The following is a 20391-nucleotide window of genomic DNA, read 5'->3' as shown; positions in this document are numbered from 1 at the left end:
GTCGTCATTCTAAAGAAAATTGTGAAGGTAGACCTAGTGTAGAAATTAACCCCCTTCCTCTCCCTAAAAGTGAAAATAAACGCAAAGAAAAGCATCGGTTTTAGTAAATATGTACGACCAAAATTATTCCCGATTCAATGTACAACTGACTGCTCCTGCTGTTTGCCATATAGAAACAACGCATAAAGTTGGTTGAATCAGCAGTAGCCGAATCGGACATTTAGTCGTGCCGGATTTTGATCGTACATAAGGGGGTTTACTAAAGGTATTATAAAAATAAAAAATAAAACGAATTTACTCAAGTTTCAGTCGAGGTTATTTTTGACAAATATCTTTTTAGCTTCATATTAAAAGATATTTGCAAAAAATAAACTATTTTTATTTTAAATATTCTCTCTTAACCCAGAAAGTAAACAAAATAAATAGAAATACAGCTATTTATATATATATATAGAAATTCTTAAAGACAAACATTTTGTCCACATCTAAAATGGATCTTGTGTCTAACTCTCTCCTCTGGCAGTAAATAACTACTACTACTACTACTACTACTACTACTACTATTATTATTATTATTATTATTATTATTATTATTATTATTATTATTGATGTTTGGTAATATTTAACTATTAAAATTATACGAAATCGAGTTTCATTTTGGCAAAACCTCAAAATAAACTCTCGAATTTTGTAAACTTGAAAGAAAAATAAACGCACACACAGTGGAAAGAAACACTTGTTATAAAAATAACAATTATTATTTTTAAAAAAAGTAATCAAATATTTCTTTCTTTTAACTTAAGGAAACTTTTTCTTTGTTGACTCATCTTCAAAAAAATATTCCCTAATTAAAAAAAAAAACAATAAAATTAAAAACTTGTTTATTTTGGATGAGGATTTTAACGGATCGTACTTTCTACAAAGATTTTCTAGTGGTACGTACTTATTGTGTTACAAAATTCAAATATTATAAAAAAGGTCGCTTGTAAAATTTAATTTACAAAAGAAAAACCTCTCGGCTGAAAATTGCGACTGTGATTTATGTATTTATTTATTTATTACAAAAGTAAAAACCAAAATTTAAGTGCTACATTGGGTTGCAAAAAAGGTTCAGTCTTTGTTTATTTTATTAACAAGATTTTTTACGCTAACGAACCTAGTTAATCGCTCGTGTAAGAGTGAATATTAAATAACAATCAGTTTTTTTTTAGTTAATATCTGTTTAGGTATGGACTTAAAAAGATAGTTGCCAAAAATAACCTCTCAAAACTTCTGAGTACATTCGTTTTATTGTTTTGTTTTACGATATTTTACGCTGACGAATCCAGTCGATCGACTGCGTTGAATTTGCTTCAATCAGCAGCAGCGACAATCAGTCGTACATTGATCGTACATAATTTTAGTCGTTCATATTTAGTAAATCCGAGAAAACGTGATTTAATTTTTCAGTGCAGGTTTTTAATTTGGGGGATAGTGCTGTGTTGGTAGTTTGTACGTGTTTACATTCCCAAACCATTTCTGTATTTACATTTTTGTGAATCTTCCGAGCGTTCAAGCGAATACGGGAAAGACGCTATGCATGTAAAGTTGTTTACTTGTGCACGTTGGTTTCAGTAATTAAGGTTATCAGTATGTAACTGTCTGTTTATGATTGGTTAAAATGTTTGTAATTTGCTTTTTTAGCGCTAGTGCCCCATGTGGAGAGCGACGCCATTTTTGGAAACTTTTAGAAGTGTTCGTTTATCTAGGAATTAGTTTAATTCTGAAATATGAGAATTTCCGGTCTCAGCCAATTAGAAAGGGCGGAACATAGCTAGGGAGACGTTAGTATTTAGTATTCGGAAATCGGAAAGAATGGGGTTTGTCTATATTTGTCTTAGCCAGTTACGGAGGGTGTAATCACACTATAGTTGAAAAATGTAGAATAGAACATGGTGACAACTAGTAGTAGTTGTAGGACTAAATATCTGGAGAGAAAAGTAGGGACTCCTTCCTCTTAAGATGTTGCGATTGTGATGGTAATTTTCGTCGGATGGAATGTAGCATTTTAATATCACGGCTGAATGTGTCTGTAATGGTGGTCGAAAGCTACATATAATAGTGACTAAAAGGCTAGAAATATTTAATTTGTATGTGGCATCTGTTGTTGCAAACCTACGATACTTTGGTCCAGTTTCTGCAGTTATTTTATTATATAAGAGATTTGTATATTTTTAAACGATGTATAGATTTGTCATATATAGTTTATTCCATATTAAGCTTTGAATAATCCGTGATTTCAATATATATTCATTTTTCTGTGTTTATCATGCTAAAGCGAGTCAGAATGGGATCGTTCAAATTAGATTTGTTAGATTACAACGGTTACGCTCTGACCGATAGGTCGCTCCATTTGTCGCCAGGGAAATCTATTATATTCATATTTATAATAATTGGCGCTATTCCAAATTATTCATTTCCTCTGTGAACATTTGAATTATTATTGCTCTGTAGAAACTGAAATGATTTCTCCCTTCTCAATTCACTGAGACTAAAGCTGCTTTCAGGAACGCCAGCAACTACTGTAAAAGAGTAATTAAAAAAATACAAGAGAACTATATGCTCAGTCCGTTAAATCCAAAGTAGCTGATCAGCGGCTTGGTTCCCACCAGTTTTGACAAATAACTAATAGGATCCTGAACAGAAGTGTGCGTTCTATCCCAAACATTATCGATGGACCAGAGGTCATCTCGTCAGCATCAGACAAGGCCAAACTATTTGCAAAGAACTTTGCAGCTAATTCTACCCTATGCGACGAAGGCCATCAACTCCCCATATTTCCTCCTATAACACAGAACACGCTAGATAACATACAAATATCTGTGCGTGAGGTTGCCAAGCTAATCAAGAACCTTGATTCCAGTAAAGCAACTGGCCCTGACGGCATCCCAATTATAGTGTTAAAAAAGCTTCAACCAGAACTTGCTCCCATACTTACGAAACTGCTTAAGCGTTGCCTTAAGGAGAAATGCTTGGAAAACCTCATCAGTATGCTCTGCATTTAAGAATTCAAGCGATAGTACATCTCCCTCTCAGTACAGACCAATAAGTCTCCTTTGTGTTATGAGTAAGTTGCTGGAATCAATATTAAATAGAGAAATAGTCAGCTACCTCAGCAGAAATAACCTTTTTAGTGATACGCTAGTGATATGTTTTCCATTCTGCAAGATCTACAGCAGATGTGCTAACGGATATATATCATAGGATTAGTGAATCTCTTGACAAAGGCTTCCTTTCTAGAGCAATTGTTCTTGATATATCAAAGGCCTTCGACAAGGTATGGCATAAAGGCCTACTTCACAAGTTTTCCAGCTACGGTATAACTGGAAATATTCTCTCTATCATTAAATCATTTCCCTATGATAGGCTCATAAGAGTAGTGGTCGATGGGCAGAGGCCTGGAATCCCTCAAGGGTCCATCCTGGGCTGAATTCTCTTCCTGATCGACATCAATGATCTCCCTAAACACATACTTAAATCATTCATTGACATCTATGCTGATGACACGACCATCTATGGCAACACATCAAAGGCTGTAAATGACAAAGTTCTCTTTGATTCTATCTCCTCTGATCTCGAGCACGTGGTTCAGTGGGGGAAGATGTGGCTGATTACCTTTAATGCATCTAAAACCAAACTCCTATCTTTACATCATAAACACTCTGATCCCCATCTGGCATCAATTGAAATGGATGGCTCTCGTCTCAATAAAGCCCCATGTTTTGACAAGCTTCTGGGCTTGACCTTTACTCCTGATCTGAAATGGAACACGTGCATCAAGTCTGTTGCTAAGATCGCTGGAAAGATGAAGGGATCCTTCTACCGCTCCAGAAGATATATCACTACTGATGCAATTCTCTATCTATATAAAAGCCAAGTACGTCCAAGGATAGAATACTGCTGCCATATCTGGGCAGGAGCTGCTAAAAACAGCCTATCCTGCTTTGACAGAGTACAAAATAGACTTCATGGCTTAGTGGGGGATGTCCTTTTCTCTTCCTCGCAACCTCTCTCCCACAGAAGAGACGTTGCGAGCCTATCCTTATTTTATCGTTATTTCCATGGCAGGTGCTCGTCTGAACTCCAATCTCTGGTCCCCCCTCGCTCGCAAATCTTTCACGGAAACACCCGTCTGGCCGAATAATCCACTGTCAAAAATTTTCCCCACTCGTTATCTTTATCAAAACGGTGATTCCATGAACAAAGCTTCATTCTTAGAACTGCACGTCTGTAGAACTCTGATCCGTCTGCCTCCTTCCCACCTGACTACGACCTGGATGTCTTCAAGTCCAACATAAACAAATTCCTGATGAACCGCCCCCTTAAGTAGACACTTCATTAAATCTCCACACTAACGTACTATACCTGCAATAACCCTTATCCCTGAGTGGCTTCCGGGCCTTGACAAATTGTGACCACCGTGTAAAAAAACATGTTGCATTTAATATAAGCATCGTGTAAACAGATTCTGTACATTTTTTGATGCTAATGTACTAATGGCAACCTTCTGTCTAATAAGATAATGGTGGTCTGCATCATCTGGTGCACCGTAGTATCTTATGTGGCTATACAGTTCGAACTTGGAATTAGATGTTTTAACAATAGCGAAATTTAAATTAATTTTTCTGTCAATAATTTTTGTAAGCTAAATGTCCACAAATACATATATACAGCACAATCACGTTGACACACCGGTCATCAGCGAAGTTAAGCAGCGTTGAGTCTGGTCAGTAGCAGATGGTCGACAATTTGGGTATGCCACGTGTTATATTTAAGAGGATGCCGACCTCCCTGATAAGAACTGCAAAATTCTAACGTCGTAATCACGTGCGAGTGGGGACTACTGTTGGATTGGGAAGAGAGGAATTTGATTGTTTGCATACATGCAAATTGATTCAATGTAAGGAATGCGGGACTTTGCACCATTGTCTATTGAAAAGAATTATTTGACCCAAACATATGTGAGAGAATATCGATTACAGGATTTGTGACAATTAGAAATATAAAACATTACAGGGAAAAGAATGTTTATATAAATCGTCACAAACAAAAAGCGAAGTAGTCAGAGAGAGAGGGAGGGGAAAGCTTGGCACTTCTTCACCGCCAACATCCACACTAACATTACGCGCTCACTGATGCCAAAACACCAGTCATGACTTTAAATCCAAAGCTGTTTGTCGGTGTGAAATAAAAACAATATATTATTTTATAGATCAGCTATGTTGTGTTTTACTCGATGTCAGTGTATATATATCGTATACCAGTGACAAAAATAGATTTAATAATTATATAGACTAACACGCGCATTTTAAACAACCGGCCGTAGAGAATACATAACACTACTCGGGAATCTGATATTCCCATAAAACTCATTTAATTGAAGGAAACCGATTCAACCCAACCGGGATTAATACGGCTTTGGGCTGATATATATATATATATATATATATATATATATATATATATATATATATATATATATATATATATATATATATATATATATATACTGTGTCAATCACTTTATTGCAGATTAGTAAAATATCAATATTTCCCTAAATATACCTCACAAATTGAAAATTGTACCATCAATGAGTTGCTTTAAGTGTAGTTATTTCCCAAAATTTTATTCAAATGCATGTTATATTCACGAAGTCATGGCATTTCATTTACTATCAAAAGAAATTTTACTGTCCATCGCTTTATTGCAGATCTCTTACAATGCCAAAAGATCAGGGGAATAAAGATTATCGAAAAGCAAAGAATAGTTGTTGAACTCGCAGAAGGATTGTCCATCAAAAATTTAGCCACGAAGCTGGAATGGGATCCAAAAACCTTGGCTGCATTATTGAACAATCCAAACACCAAATCCAGAAAAATAATTTCGTTTTTGCAAAAGCTGGAATTGCTCCAAGATCCAGGCATGCCCGGTACAATGTGTTAAATGAGATTGCTAGGAACATCAAACCTCTTCCAATGCCTCCATGGAGCAAACAACATAAAGAAAACGAATGGCTTGGAGACAAAATTACAAAAAAAAATGGATTTCCAACATGTCCTATTTAGAGATGGGGCCCATGCTACTCTTGACGGTCCGGATGGATGGATCAAAGTTTAAAAGCCGAACGGAACTCCTCGCCAACAAGGAGGTGGAGGCGTAATGTTTTGTCCGGGAATCATTGGGGATAAGTTGGTTGAACCATTCCGAGCGCCAGATGGTGTAAAGCTTACCAGCAATGCGTACACGGCCTTTTTAGATAATCATTTGTCGACATGGCTAGATGACCTACCATTGTCACGTCGCTTTCAAATTATTTTATACATGACAATGTACCATCCCATTCTGCTTGGGGAGACTGCATCCTTCCTTTAATCTATGGAAATCGTTGGAGAAACTCTCATCAACCTGACCACCGTGTTCTCCAGAGCTAAACTCTATTGAATATATCTGGTCAATATTAAAAGGAGGGTTTCTGAGGGAGGAGAGTGATTTACTTCAAAGGATGGAGGAACATCGTTGATGTTGCTAGAGCCATAAGTCCTTTTTTAAGATCAAAGAATTGACTTTCCTCTGGGGACAACAGGTTGTTTTAATTTATTTTTAAAAATGATGGATATGTCGATAAATAATTAATTTATATGATACTTATACCTAGCAATGTTTTTGTTTATTATTCTTTGACCGAAAAATATAATGAAAAGTAAAATTCGCGAGATAAGATATTTTTGCCCAAAAATAACATTTTAAGAGACCTGCAGTAAAGAATAAAATGTCATAACTTCGTGAACATCGCATGAATTTGAACACTTTTGGAAATAACTAACCTTAAAGGAGTAGTTTGATGATATAATTTTCATTTTGTTCTGGCGTGTATTTAATGAAATATTGATATTGTACTCATCTACAATAAAGCGATTGACACAGTGTATATATACATATATATATATATATATATATATATATATATATATATATTGGTACTATATGTATATATAAATGTATATATATATACTGGTACTATATATATATGTATATATATATACGTATATATATATATATATATATATATATATATATATATATATTTACTGGTACTATAGTGAATTCGAGAGAGCAAGTTGATGCAGTGATTACAGGTGATTGAATGACTTACTGACTAAATAGTTTTCTAACGAATGATAAAAATAATTTTCTTGTATAGTTTTAATGGTTAAAAACTTCCAAGGCTATATATATATATATATATATATATATATATATATATATATATATATATATATTATTTTTTTAAAAGTGCAAGTTTTCCTGAAAAAAAAACTTTCACCTAACAATTTATGGCAAAAATATCGACCCATAAAAATGTGGGGTGCTTCTACACTTTATTGCCGAAATTGGAGACGCCATTTTTTTTACACGCACTTGCTATCCAAATCTAGGGGAGACATCATTATATGGCCGAACGATTGCTTCCGGAAAGGGAAAGAATAAATTTACCAAAATTAACAGTTATTACTTCCGGAAACGTTAAATTAAACTAAAATTATCATTTATTACTTCCAGAAACTGGTAAACCGATATTACTGGAGAAAATGAATCTTGACAATTCAAAAAAATGTTTAAAATTATTTATTTGTTCGAAAAAACAAAAAACAAAAAAACAAAAAACCTATTTTATAAAAGTCCAATGTTGCTTTAAAAGTAAATAAAGAAAGTGAAAGAGAACAGATATCCGTAATTGTTTAATTGGAAATGTTTCGATTTAATTGATGAGAACGGGAAAGTTTTTCATGGAACAATTTTTTTATTATTAAAAACAGAAAATTGAAATGACATATTCATAATAGTTTAACCTGGGCGAGCGTCATTTGAAAACCAAAACAAAACCAATACATTTATTAGTTTTTTTTTTGTTTTTTTTGTCTATTTTTTCGTTTGTGTGTTTTGTTGTTTTTGTTTGTTTGTTTTTTGTTTTCGAACAAATAAATAATTTTAAATATTTTTTTGAATTGTCAAGATTCATTTTTCTCCAGTAATATCGGTTTACCAAGTTTCTGGAAGTAATAAATGATAATTTTAGGTTACGGGAGTAATAAATGTTAATTTTGCTAAATTTATTTAGTTTAATTTATCGTTTCCGGAAGTAATAAATGTAAATTTTGGTAAATTTATTCTTTCCCTTTCCGGAAGAAATCGTTCGGCCAGATGTCTCCCCTAGATTTGGATAGCAAGTGCGTGAAAAAAAATGGCGTCTCCAATTTCGGCAATGAAGTGTAGAAGCACCAAATCTGCTAGCTGAGTGACAAATTTGCTTAAAATATTTTAAAAAAAAAAAAGAAAGCAAGAAACTAAAAGAATAGAACCTCAAGATGTACCAGAAATTTGGAGGAATTTTTGACACCCCTAACAGAAAACTGCGAATAAAATATAAAAAACTCGTAATTTTTCTTTTTAAGGTGAGTTGTTTATTTTCTATATGAAATATACTTTCAAAATAAACTATTAAAGTTGTTTAAAAAATAATAGAAATATTATTTTTTATTTAAAATAAAACAGTGTTTACAAAATATTTACAAAATGCCGGCGTGCCTTCATGCAGCTATTTTTTTACGTAATAAAATCAATAGAATTTTACGACTAAATACTTTTCAATTTTTAAACTTTAAAAATCTATCAAAATTCTTCTATTAGTTCAATTTTTACGATATTTTCAGGGTCAATGTGAAATTTTATGCTCTTTCCAATAAACCAAATATAATATTTTAGAAAAACGTTTTTTTCAAATTCACACCCCCATATTGAAATGTTTATTAAAATTTTAATAATTAATTTATGTGTCAAAGTTTTATACATCACAAATTGAAGATACAAGATCAAGAAAGGAAATATTCCAATTAAAAACAAAAAAAAGGAATAGTTTTTTTGGAAATTTACCTGTAAAGTCCAAAGTGTAAACCTTTTTTTTTTTTAAACACGTTGATTTTTTTTTAAATGAAAGCTCAGGTTATGGTTACATCGTCAATACCAGACGCTGACGACAGATTTTTCTATCTCATCGAATGTTTTCTTTTTTTAGATATTAAAAAAAAATAATCGGTGAAGAAGTATTAAAATATATTAATCAAAAACTCGTGTATTTCATTAAAAGAATTTTTTTTTAAATCGATGTAGCGGATTTTTTGTTCTAGGGGAAAAACTTATAAGTGAATGTGCGTTTTTTTTTAACTACGGAGGATGAAAAATACTAATTTTGGTTAACATACGCAATAAAAAAGAGACATTATTTATGCCCTTGGACGAAACCATACTTCATAAATTTCATTTTAGCAGCAGCAGCTATTTAACGCTTCGCGCAAAACATGTTACAAAAATGCGATTTTCTAGGGCCCTCGCTTTAAAAAAATCCTTTTATTTAAAAATACATGGAATTTAAAATATAAATATGGATAAATTCTTATCAATGAAAAATGGAACTACCCATTTAATAATATTTTTTTTAGGTAAGTGATTTTTTGGCATTTATATATACATATATTTATAAGCAAGTCAAAATATGTTGCTTTTCTTTATATTTTTTAAAAGAAAACCGCTTTAAAGAAACAAATATTGCATAATTTGCTATAAAACCTGTTATTTTTTTTAATTTGGTCTTTGCTCCTTTAATTGAAAAAAATTACCGTTTGAATTATATTTTCAAGTAGTTATAAGCTTAAAAAAAATAGTAAGTTGAATTATTAAGGTTCTGATCATCATTTTTAATGGGCACTTTCTGATACACCTATAGAACCTCTCCCAAACATACTGGCAATAATTTAGTTTCGTCCTTCCTCTCAGTGTTTCCAATAAGGGGGATTGATTTATTAGGATTTGCATTAGGAGCTGGGCACTTATTAAAATTATTTGATTGTTGAATTTTTTGCATTTTGGTTAAATTTGTTAGTTTGCTAGCGCTAAAAGCCCATACAAAAATTTGAACAAACACAAAATTAAAAAGAATGGTTACTTATGCAGAATTTAACCCCCCTCCCCGCCCGGATTCCAATTAGTTTAGGGTTCGACTGGCAATCATTAGATTCAGCCGAGCGTTGTTCAAATGTTGAAACACTAAACCAACATTTTATTTATTTTTTTGCAGAATTAATTAATGAGTATTTTTTCAGCTTATTTTCTATTGACAAAAAAAATTTGTACATTCACTTGAAAAAAATCTAACTTTTCTTTACTTTCATCTAACTATTTACAATGTTCATATCAAACATTCATCTTTTCTTTTTATAATAAAAATTCTGTTTTCAAAAAGAAATGTTTACTGACAACTTTCTTTTAAAAAAAGTGCAAGTTTTCCTGAAAAAAAAACTTTCACCTAACAATTTATGGTAAAAATTCACCTTTTCTTGGGAAAAACCCAACTTATATTGATAAAAAATTGCAAAAATAATAAAATAAATAAACAATACAAGATGCAATTTTTCATGAGGAATGTGTTCCATTTTAACAAACTGAGCCACAGCAACGCGTGGCCGGGTACAGATAGTATATATATATATATATATATATATATATATATATATATATATATATATATATATATATATATATATATATATATATATGATTTATAAAGTCGGTGTAAAAGTTTTTGCCAGCTTGTAAAAAGATCATTTTAAACCATTGTAATTTATTTCGTGCTCATTGTTATTACATAAACTTATCACAAAGATTATCTATAATTTTCTCGTTCAAATTATTAAAGCATCATGCATAGTTTTCTGCAATATTCTCACAGATGTTGACCTGAAAACGATCCTCGTCATTCAACAGAAAGGAATAATCTTCAATAATGATAATGTTCATCCTCACGCAACACCACTTAATTTAAAAATCTCTTAACAGAAGTTGTGTTTGGAGATCTTTCCTCATCCTGCATATTTTCGCGTTATCACTTATTGCTAAGATTACCAAACCATTTAGATGGCCTTAGGTTAACATTGAGAGGAGATTGAAGATGAGTTAGATTCATATTTCACATTTAAATCGAAAGAATTTTACAAGCGAGGCATTTATAAATCCGTTGTAAGATGAAACCAAGTTATAAAGAGAAAAGGTCACTTTTGCTATGAACAAAGATTTTCAAAAACACAGTTTTTAATTTTAAAGATGAAATTTTAAATTGGAAAAAAAAAATTTTGCTCTGACTTAATGGCTTCATTAAACATTTGCACATTACTATTAAATATAAGAAAATTCAAATTAGAACTAAATTATGAAATAACCTAATAAAGATACGTTTTTCTTATGAATCTTTTAGATACATTGTTAGCATCTAACATTATATATCATATCCCACAAGAAAATATATGAAACAAAAACAAACCAAAGCAATATATTCTGAATAATATAACATTCATTGGGACTATTTGTGTCTTCACAACAGAGGATTTTGTTCGGGCATGATGTGCTTACCATCATTATATACGCAGCCACTTAATAAAACAATTCCCAAATATCAATAGTTGGTAAGTAAGGACTCATCAAATTTCCCCAGTAAAAAAAAGAGCACATCAGTTTTGGGATGTGTTTTGTTGGGAAAAAACTCCGTTATATTTCTCCTAATTCTTCCTATGAAATTTTTAATTATTTGACAATTGTATTTGTAACAATTACATTTGCAACGATTATACTGAGAACATTATATTTACAACAATTTATTTACAACAATTATATTTGTAAAAATTATATTTGTAACAATTATATTTGCAACAAATATATTTGCGAAAATTATATTTGCAACAATTATAATTGCAACAACTATATTTACAACAATTCTATTTGTAAAAATTATATTTGTAACAATTATATTTACAGAAAATTATATTTACAGAAAATTTTATTTGTAACAATTATATTTGCAACAATTATATTTGCAACAATTATATTTGCAACAATTATATTTATAAAAATTATATTTATAAAAATTATATTTGCAACAATTATATTTGCAACAATCATATTTACAACAATTATATTTGTAAACCTATATTTGCAAAAATTATATTTGCAATAATTATATTTAGAAAAATTATATTTACAGAAAATTATATTTGCAACAATTATATTTGGAACTATTATATTTGCAACTATTATATAAGCAACAATCATATTTGTACCAATTATATTTGCAATCATTATATTTGCAACAATTTTATTTACAACAATTATATTTGCAACAATTATATTTATAAAAATTTTATTTGTAACGATTATATTTGTAACAATTGTATATGTAACAATTATATTTGCAAACATTATATTCATAAAAATTATATTTACAACAATTATATTTATAAAAATTATATTTACAACAATTATATTTATCAAAATTATGTTTGCAATAATTATATTTGGAACAATCACAGTTACAACAATTGTATTTGTAAACCTTTATTTGCAAAAATTATGTGTAACAGTTATATTTGCAACAATTATATTCTTAAGGATTATATTTGTAACAATTACATTGGTAACAATTATATTAGCAACAATTATATTTGTAACAATTATATTTATAAAATTATATTTGAAACAATTGTATTTGTAAAGTTATAGTTACAATAATTATATTCGCAACAATTATATTTGTAACAGTTATATTGACAGCAATTATATTTATAAAATTGTATTCATAAAAATTAACTAATTAATTTCTAACGATTATATTTGCAACAATTATATGTGCAACAATTATATTTGTACTAATTATAATTGTAACAATTATAATTTTAGCGATTATATTTCCTACAATTATATTGATAACAATTATATTCCAACAATTATATCGATAACAATTATATTTGCAACAATTATATTTGCAATACTTATATTTACAACAATTATATTTGCAACAATTATATTTACAACAGTTATATGTGCAACAATTATATTTACAGCAATTATATTTGCAACAATTATATTTGCAACAATTATATTTGCAACAATTATATTTGCAATAATTATATTTGCAACAATTATATTTGCAGCAATTATATTTACAACAATTATATTTGCAATAATTATATTTGCAACAATTATATTTACAGCAATTATATTTGCAATAATTATATTTGCAACAATTATATTTGTAATAATTATATTTGCAATAATTATATTTGCAATAATTATATTTGCAACGATTATATTTGCAACAATTATATTTCTAACAATTGTATTTACAACCATTGTATTTGCAATAATTATATTTGCAATAAGTATATTTGCAACGATTGTATTTACGGCAATTATATTTTCAATAATTATGTTTGTAATAATTAAATTAACAATTATAATTGTGTCCATTATATTCGTGTTGTGTGGACTCACCCATACACGAAAGATGAATTCTTCCTAACTGTAGAAATAAACAGAGAGGTACGACTCCCGTGTGATGCATGTTAACTTCGTAGCACACCATCTTGGAGTAATGTGCTACGACGGTAACTCATGTTATCTTCTGCATTTGTTGCAATATATTTGACCTTTCTAGTCCGTGTTTTTACTTTTTTGACTTTTCCGGAGTTAAAACAACTTGGCGACAAGAGATTCGAATTTACGTAGGGGATATCCACGATAGCAAATGCTACAACAGCAGAAAACCGAAGAAAAGGCAGCAAGAAATGCAAAAACAAATGTTACAGTAGCAGTAACAGGAAGTAAGAGTGATTCAACAGCAACATGACATACGGAAACAACGGTCCCAAATGGAAGAACGTATACAAACAAAAATCAGGAATTATTTCTCAAATGTTTAACTAATAAATCTAACACTGACAGTAACACAGCGTTTTCGCAAAACACGATATGGAAAGCCATGTTTACCTTTGTCCCGAATTAAGACTAAACGTTCGGCGCATTTTTTAGGAGACACGATGATCTCTTCAACGTCGACTGCGAAGATTGGTCTGATGCAAAAAAAGATTCGTATGATTTTACGAAAACTGGTAACTGCTGAACACAGTAGGTTTGTAGTCTACATTCTACCTAAAAAGACTACGGAGCTCGAGTTCGTTAAAACCGTTAAGTTACTTTCCGAACTTTTCAGTCGGAATACATCTGTTTCATAAACGATATCAAAGCTTCAATCTAATTATGCGGGGCAACGAAGATTATTTAACGCTCACGTCAGTCGTAACCAAGCACTGTAACGGTTTCAGACAAGCGAGATTATCGACAGATAATTTCAAATCTCTTATTTTCCCGCATGCCTGGTGTCGGCAAAACATGCTAAGATTAGACGGAGAGTATTAGCATAGCTTGAAAACAAACCTAATCTCGCTCAGCAGAAACTTGCAGAGTATTGTCAAAAAGTTATAAACAGGAGAAGCAACTTCAAAAATATAGAAGAATCGGGAGTAGCATACGACAGGCAAATAGAGTGCACATATAAAATGAGAAAAACAAATACGTCCAGTTACGATCTTAGTATAAAGAAAGGAATTACTTTCATAAAAAGAAAATGGCTACCACAACTTAAAAACGAGTGGACTCACCAAAAGAAGTAAAATTCCCTTTAAAACCATATAACCGATGCGACGAAATGCATTGGGAAAAATCCGTCGGTTTAGAAATAAAAATTGTCAATATTGTGTCAAACTTGGTCAGAAAATATCGCATTGTTAATATAGACGCAAACCAAACAATAGACAACAACCAATGATATGTCTAACTATAACGTACACACACACCTAGTTGTCAAGATATTTAACAAAACCGTAAAATAAATCAAATACCTATCTCTGACATAAATAATATTTAGCTATTTGCACGAACAATGACAATCGTTCTGCGTTCCTCGGATTCAAATATCTATTATCTTTTAACACTTGACTGCTGGGTTCGATTCTAGCCTTTTCCTAATATCATTTTCAAACTTATTTAGTTTTGCTTTTTTACTTACTGGGTTTTGACCCTTTTCATAACACTAAGATGGTTCGGCTCTACCAGCTTCTAACATTAGTTTCTTTGGTGAACATAAAATTAGCTAATCAACTGAACTTGCACAGTAGGAGTTGGGATGTCATTCAGAAATTGATAAATATTACTAAAGAAACGCAGACGTGAAATCAAATTATAAAAGATGTGCGAGATCGAATATACCATACAACGTACGCCTAAATGACACCAAAACAAATTAACAATTAGATGACACTAGATACACATAGAGGAAGAGTTGATCGACACTATTTTCAAACGTACGATCACGACTAACTAAAAACTAAATACAACCTTTTTGCAAAGCAAAAATTCCCGGAAGGATGGTGTTGCAAAAATTCATCCATGCACTGAAGATGAACCTTTCCTAACTGTAGAAATATACTAAAAGGTACGACTCTCGGATGTAGTCTGCTAACTCCGTAGTACACCATCGTGGCGGAATGTGCTACGACAGTTGTTTATTGTATATTCTGTTTTCGTTTCAATATATTTTGATCTCGATAAACATTTTAGTGAAAATAGATTTCTATTTGAATTTATCCGTGAAAGGATTATTTTTCTTTCATTTTATTTGATTAGACTGGATGCTTTTTTGTGACATCATCAGTAATGGATTATCATACAGAGCCAACAGGATCCTTCTATCCGGTTTGGTTTTCACATTATTAGACTATCGCTTTTTACCAGGACTGAGGAACTCCCTCTACCGCCTGCATGTTAACCCTTCAGAATATGAGAGAGGGACTAATAAGTGCTAGAAAATATCGCAAAGTAACAGAACTATGAAACAAAGGGGCGTTAATCACACTGAGGTATTATACATCAACGCTTACCTGAATGCATACAGTGCCTAGTATTCTCAAATCATCACCCACTTGGTACTATCTAGAATCAAAGTCGCTTAACCAATTATCTAACAAAAACCGGTGTGTTTATGCCGTATTTGTGGAAACATAATTCTGGTTTAACCTGACTTTCAAGAAAAAAACTCGTCTGCCTGAAACCACTATTAATAATTTCCCCCGCTCTTTATCTTTGCCTAAACCTAAACGTAGGTTCTATGAACAAAACTTCTTTCTTAGAACTGCACGCCTGTGGAACTCTCTTCCGTTTACCTGCTTTCCAACTGACTACAATATGGTTTTCTTCAAGTCCTACGTGATCAAATTCTTGATGAGCCATCCCCTTAAGTAATCCAATTTACCAAATTTCCACTACTAACGATGACTGGCATATTCCCCTTGACCACTGTACAATCATTAACCCTTATCCTTGAGTAGCCTCTGGGCCTTGATAAGTAGTGACTCTTTTGTAAAAAAAAAATAGAATATAATCTCACAGAAGGAGAATACTACCTGCATGTGCAGTGTAAACAAACTCATGGTGCGTTACACATAAAGCCATATGTTAATCTGGCGACAGAGGGATTTTAAATTTCCCTGTAGTTATTTTTGTTGGGAGTAAAACAGGTGATGTATAATCAGTTGCCGAAACATTGATGTCCACCTGCAATAAAACTTTCAAAGTCATGTAAATATGTAGGATGGAAGTGAATTTTTTTTTTAATCTTTAAAATGGCGTTTTAGTTTACTATGTTGCATTTTAAATTCGATAAATATTCAGCTAAGAGTAAGGTTTTAAAAAATAAATAATTCGGTGTGTAGTTATCGAAGGAGTGTTGACATGAGACCATCCTTCCAAGCATTACTTTCTCCTTTTTTTACTGGAGAGGTAGACGTACTGACATAGTAGTAAAAATATGCTATCCTTAGAAAATAAAAATTATAGAATTAGTTGGATTATGCGCCGAGAAAAAATTCTTTGTAAAGGGAAATAAAAAGTGAAAACTTTGATAAGATAAATATACACAAAATATATACCCTCTTCCTCTCCTCTTTTACTCTCCCTCCCTCTCTCTTCTCTTTCCCCTTTTCACACTTTTCTCTCTTCCCATGTTTTACCAGAGAGCCATAACTAATCAAGGTCTAAAGGTCACTCGAGGATAAGGGTTAATATGTGTAAGGTGGTCGGTGAGAAAGCAGCCTAGTGATTGGTAGTGGTGGATGGAATTTTATTATTTAAGAGGGTGGCTCAACAAGAACTTGCTTACATCGGATTTAAAGATGACTGTATTGTAGTCAGTTGGAAAGCAGACCCATGGTGCAGAGTTCCAGGGGGCAGTTCTAGGAAATAATCTTTGTTCATAAATTTTTTAGATTTAGGCATAAATAGAGAGTGGGGAAATTGTTGACAGTGGTTGTAGATAAATGAGGGCTTGCTGCTTAAGTCTTGCAGGGGGACTACAGATTGAAGCTCAGACGAGCACTTGCTATGGAAATAACGATAGAGTAAAAATGGACTCGCAACGTCTCTTCCTCTCTTTCTGTTTATATTGTTCTATCTCTCTTTGGTCATTCATTTTTTTCTCCTTCTCTCCCTCTAAAATTCTCTCTATTTCTCTCTTTAACACACAGCTCCCCCAACACACGCGCGTGCGGGCGCGCACGCACACACATACATGCCACTAGCGTTCAATTTTGAGACATTTTAGCATTTATCTCTCGTCTCCTTCTGCTGCCAAAGGAATGGCACGTCTGTCGGATAATTTCCCGTTTAACGATCTTCCGATTCGGAAACGGTCCCGGTCGGATTTCCTCTCATTCCAAGTCGAATCATGGACAAAAGATACAGGAAAGTTTATTTATTTTTTTGTTTTTTGTTTTTTTTTTGTGTTTTTTCGTGTTTTTTTTTTTTTTTTCTTTAAACATCACTTCTGTTTCTTTTTTCTTTTTTTCATGAGGACTTTTGTGGTATTAATATTTTATTTTTATTTTTCTTTGCTGTGTATGTTTTTGTTTTTTTTTGGTATTTTTTTAAATTGACATTAAATTAATGGGAATTGTTTCAAAGTGTCTGTAATTCAGCATCTTCTCTCCTCCTAGTCCTTTTATCCGCCCATCTCTGCTCCTCACTCGTTATCTCCCAACCCGGCTCCATCGATGCTTTCGTCCTCGACCAACACCGGGTCATGTTGCTCTTTAAGCAATGGCACCCGTGCCCTCTTTTTAAAATGCCTATTGTCTCTTTGTATACAAACTCCAATTTGTTTGACAGAGGCCGCTTATCCTGCTGAACCCTTCTCCCACGTTCGAAAGACATGTTCCATTCTTCTTTATTTTGGGGTCATCTATCGTTCCGATTATCTGATTTTCTCTCCTTCGAAATCAAATTGCGTTTTCATATCTATCATCTATCATATCTCTCTCTCTCTCTCTCTCTCTCTCTCTCTCTCTCTCTCTCTCTCTCTCTCTCTCTCTCTCTCTCTCTCAATCTATCTTTCTCTCTTTCTCTCTCTCTCTCTCTTTCTCCCTCAATCTCTCTCCCTCGCTCTCTCTCTCCCCCTCTCTCTCTCTCTCCCTCTCTATCTATCTATATATCTACCTCAAAACATACGTTTACATCTACAATACTAATAGACAACTAGTGAGGCCTGTGGAAATTCCACAGCGGACTGATTTATATGTAATATATTGATGTTGGCAGTTTGTAGATATTCAGCATGAATGGAGACACTCTGTTATTATTGTGGCTCTTTTGTTAAAACTACAAAAGTATTTATCCAAGCTAGCAGGGACGCCCGGCATAGCCAGGTCGTAAAATACGCTTAAATATGATATGTTAATTCTTGCAGATTTCGTATATATTATATTATTATAGAGTTAATGTTCTATCGATGTATATATATTATAAAGTTGCAATTTCAAAAATTAAACAATATATGTATATGACTTCGGTTCATCAGCTTGACTCGAAAGCGAATCCGAAACTTATGAATATATATATATACTAGCAAAGTACCCGTCATTGACTGGGTTCAAAAACAGCCTACAGAAAATGGACTCTGATTTATTAAAGTATGATAGGTTATGAAAAGGAAGGGTTGTAAAGAAATAGCTTCGAATTCGGGGGTATCAAAACCAAAGCAAAATATGATGAAAGTAAAAATAAAATAGATAAACGCCATAATTTATTATACCATACCTGTTCGCACTGAAACACTCATCACAATATTCTGTGAATCTATATTAAAAAAAACCTTGTTAAACTTTGTGACATGTTTCCATTCTATGGAGGTCAGGCGCGAACGAACACTCCATAATTTTATTATACCATTTTTTTTTCAAACTGAAACATAATTATCAAAGTATACTTACGCAGATAGATATGAAAAGTCTTTATTAAAGTTTGTGCATATTTCCATTCTATGGAGGCCAGGCGCGAACGCAGACCCCACAACTTTATTATACCATCCCTATTTAAGTTAAAACATACTTATCAAAGTATTATTATGTACATCTATATCAAAAACACTTGTAAACGTTTTTTTTTTAATTCTTTAATTTTTTATTTCCATACTTTGTGGACCAGGCGCGAACGCAGACCCCACAATTGTAATGAACCACCGTTCTGCAGGATCAAACATACCCATTCCTGTGTCTCGATACATCTTCTATCATTATATGTAATCAGTTTTTTTTCAAATAATCAACCATATAGGAGCCTATTCGTGACCACACACACACACACACACACACACACACAGACATTCAGCTTTATATATATATATATATATATATATATATATATATATATATATATATATATATAGGGCCCACAAAGTATGGCTACATAATCTACTGGATGCTTCCACAAAATCTGGCTGCATAATGCAGCCAGACTTTGTGGACACCCTGTATGTATATATATATATATATATATATATATATATATATATATATATATATATATATATATATATATATATATATATATATATATACTTTCGTTCTTTCAGTTATAACCGACACCAAAACTTATGAAGAATACTTGATAAAATTGTTTATAAAAATAAAATACATTACTAAGGTGCCATGAGCTAAAATCGAAATCGAAACCAAGACTTATTAGGAATTCTTAGTAAAATTATTTATTTAAAAGAAATAGATGCCTTAAGTGCCATCAGATATAATGGAAACCGAAACCAAATTTATGAAGAATTCTTAGTAAAATTATTTGTAAAAAAAATAAATGATTTGAGTGCCATCAACTATAATCGAAACCGAAATCAAAACTTGTAGGTAAAAATTTTTATTACAAGAAATGGAAGTACATAGCAATGAAACGACCCGGATGTAAGCGTGACACAGAAAATAATACACACGCTATCGTATTAATATATAGATACTCTAATAGTATATATAAAGTAAAGATGTTTTTTTTATAATTTTATTAACAAAACATTGATTTTAAACATTTGTTTCGTTAGATAAAGCAAATATTGGTTCGCGTTGTCACAGAAAGAAATT

This window comes from Euprymna scolopes, chromosome 13 (genome assembly GCF_053919585.1).
Source record: "Euprymna scolopes isolate OS-2025 chromosome 13, ASM5391958v1, whole genome shotgun sequence".
Taxonomy (NCBI): domain Eukaryota; kingdom Metazoa; phylum Mollusca; class Cephalopoda; order Sepiida; family Sepiolidae; genus Euprymna; species Euprymna scolopes.
This window is presented reverse-complemented; position numbering follows the sequence as displayed.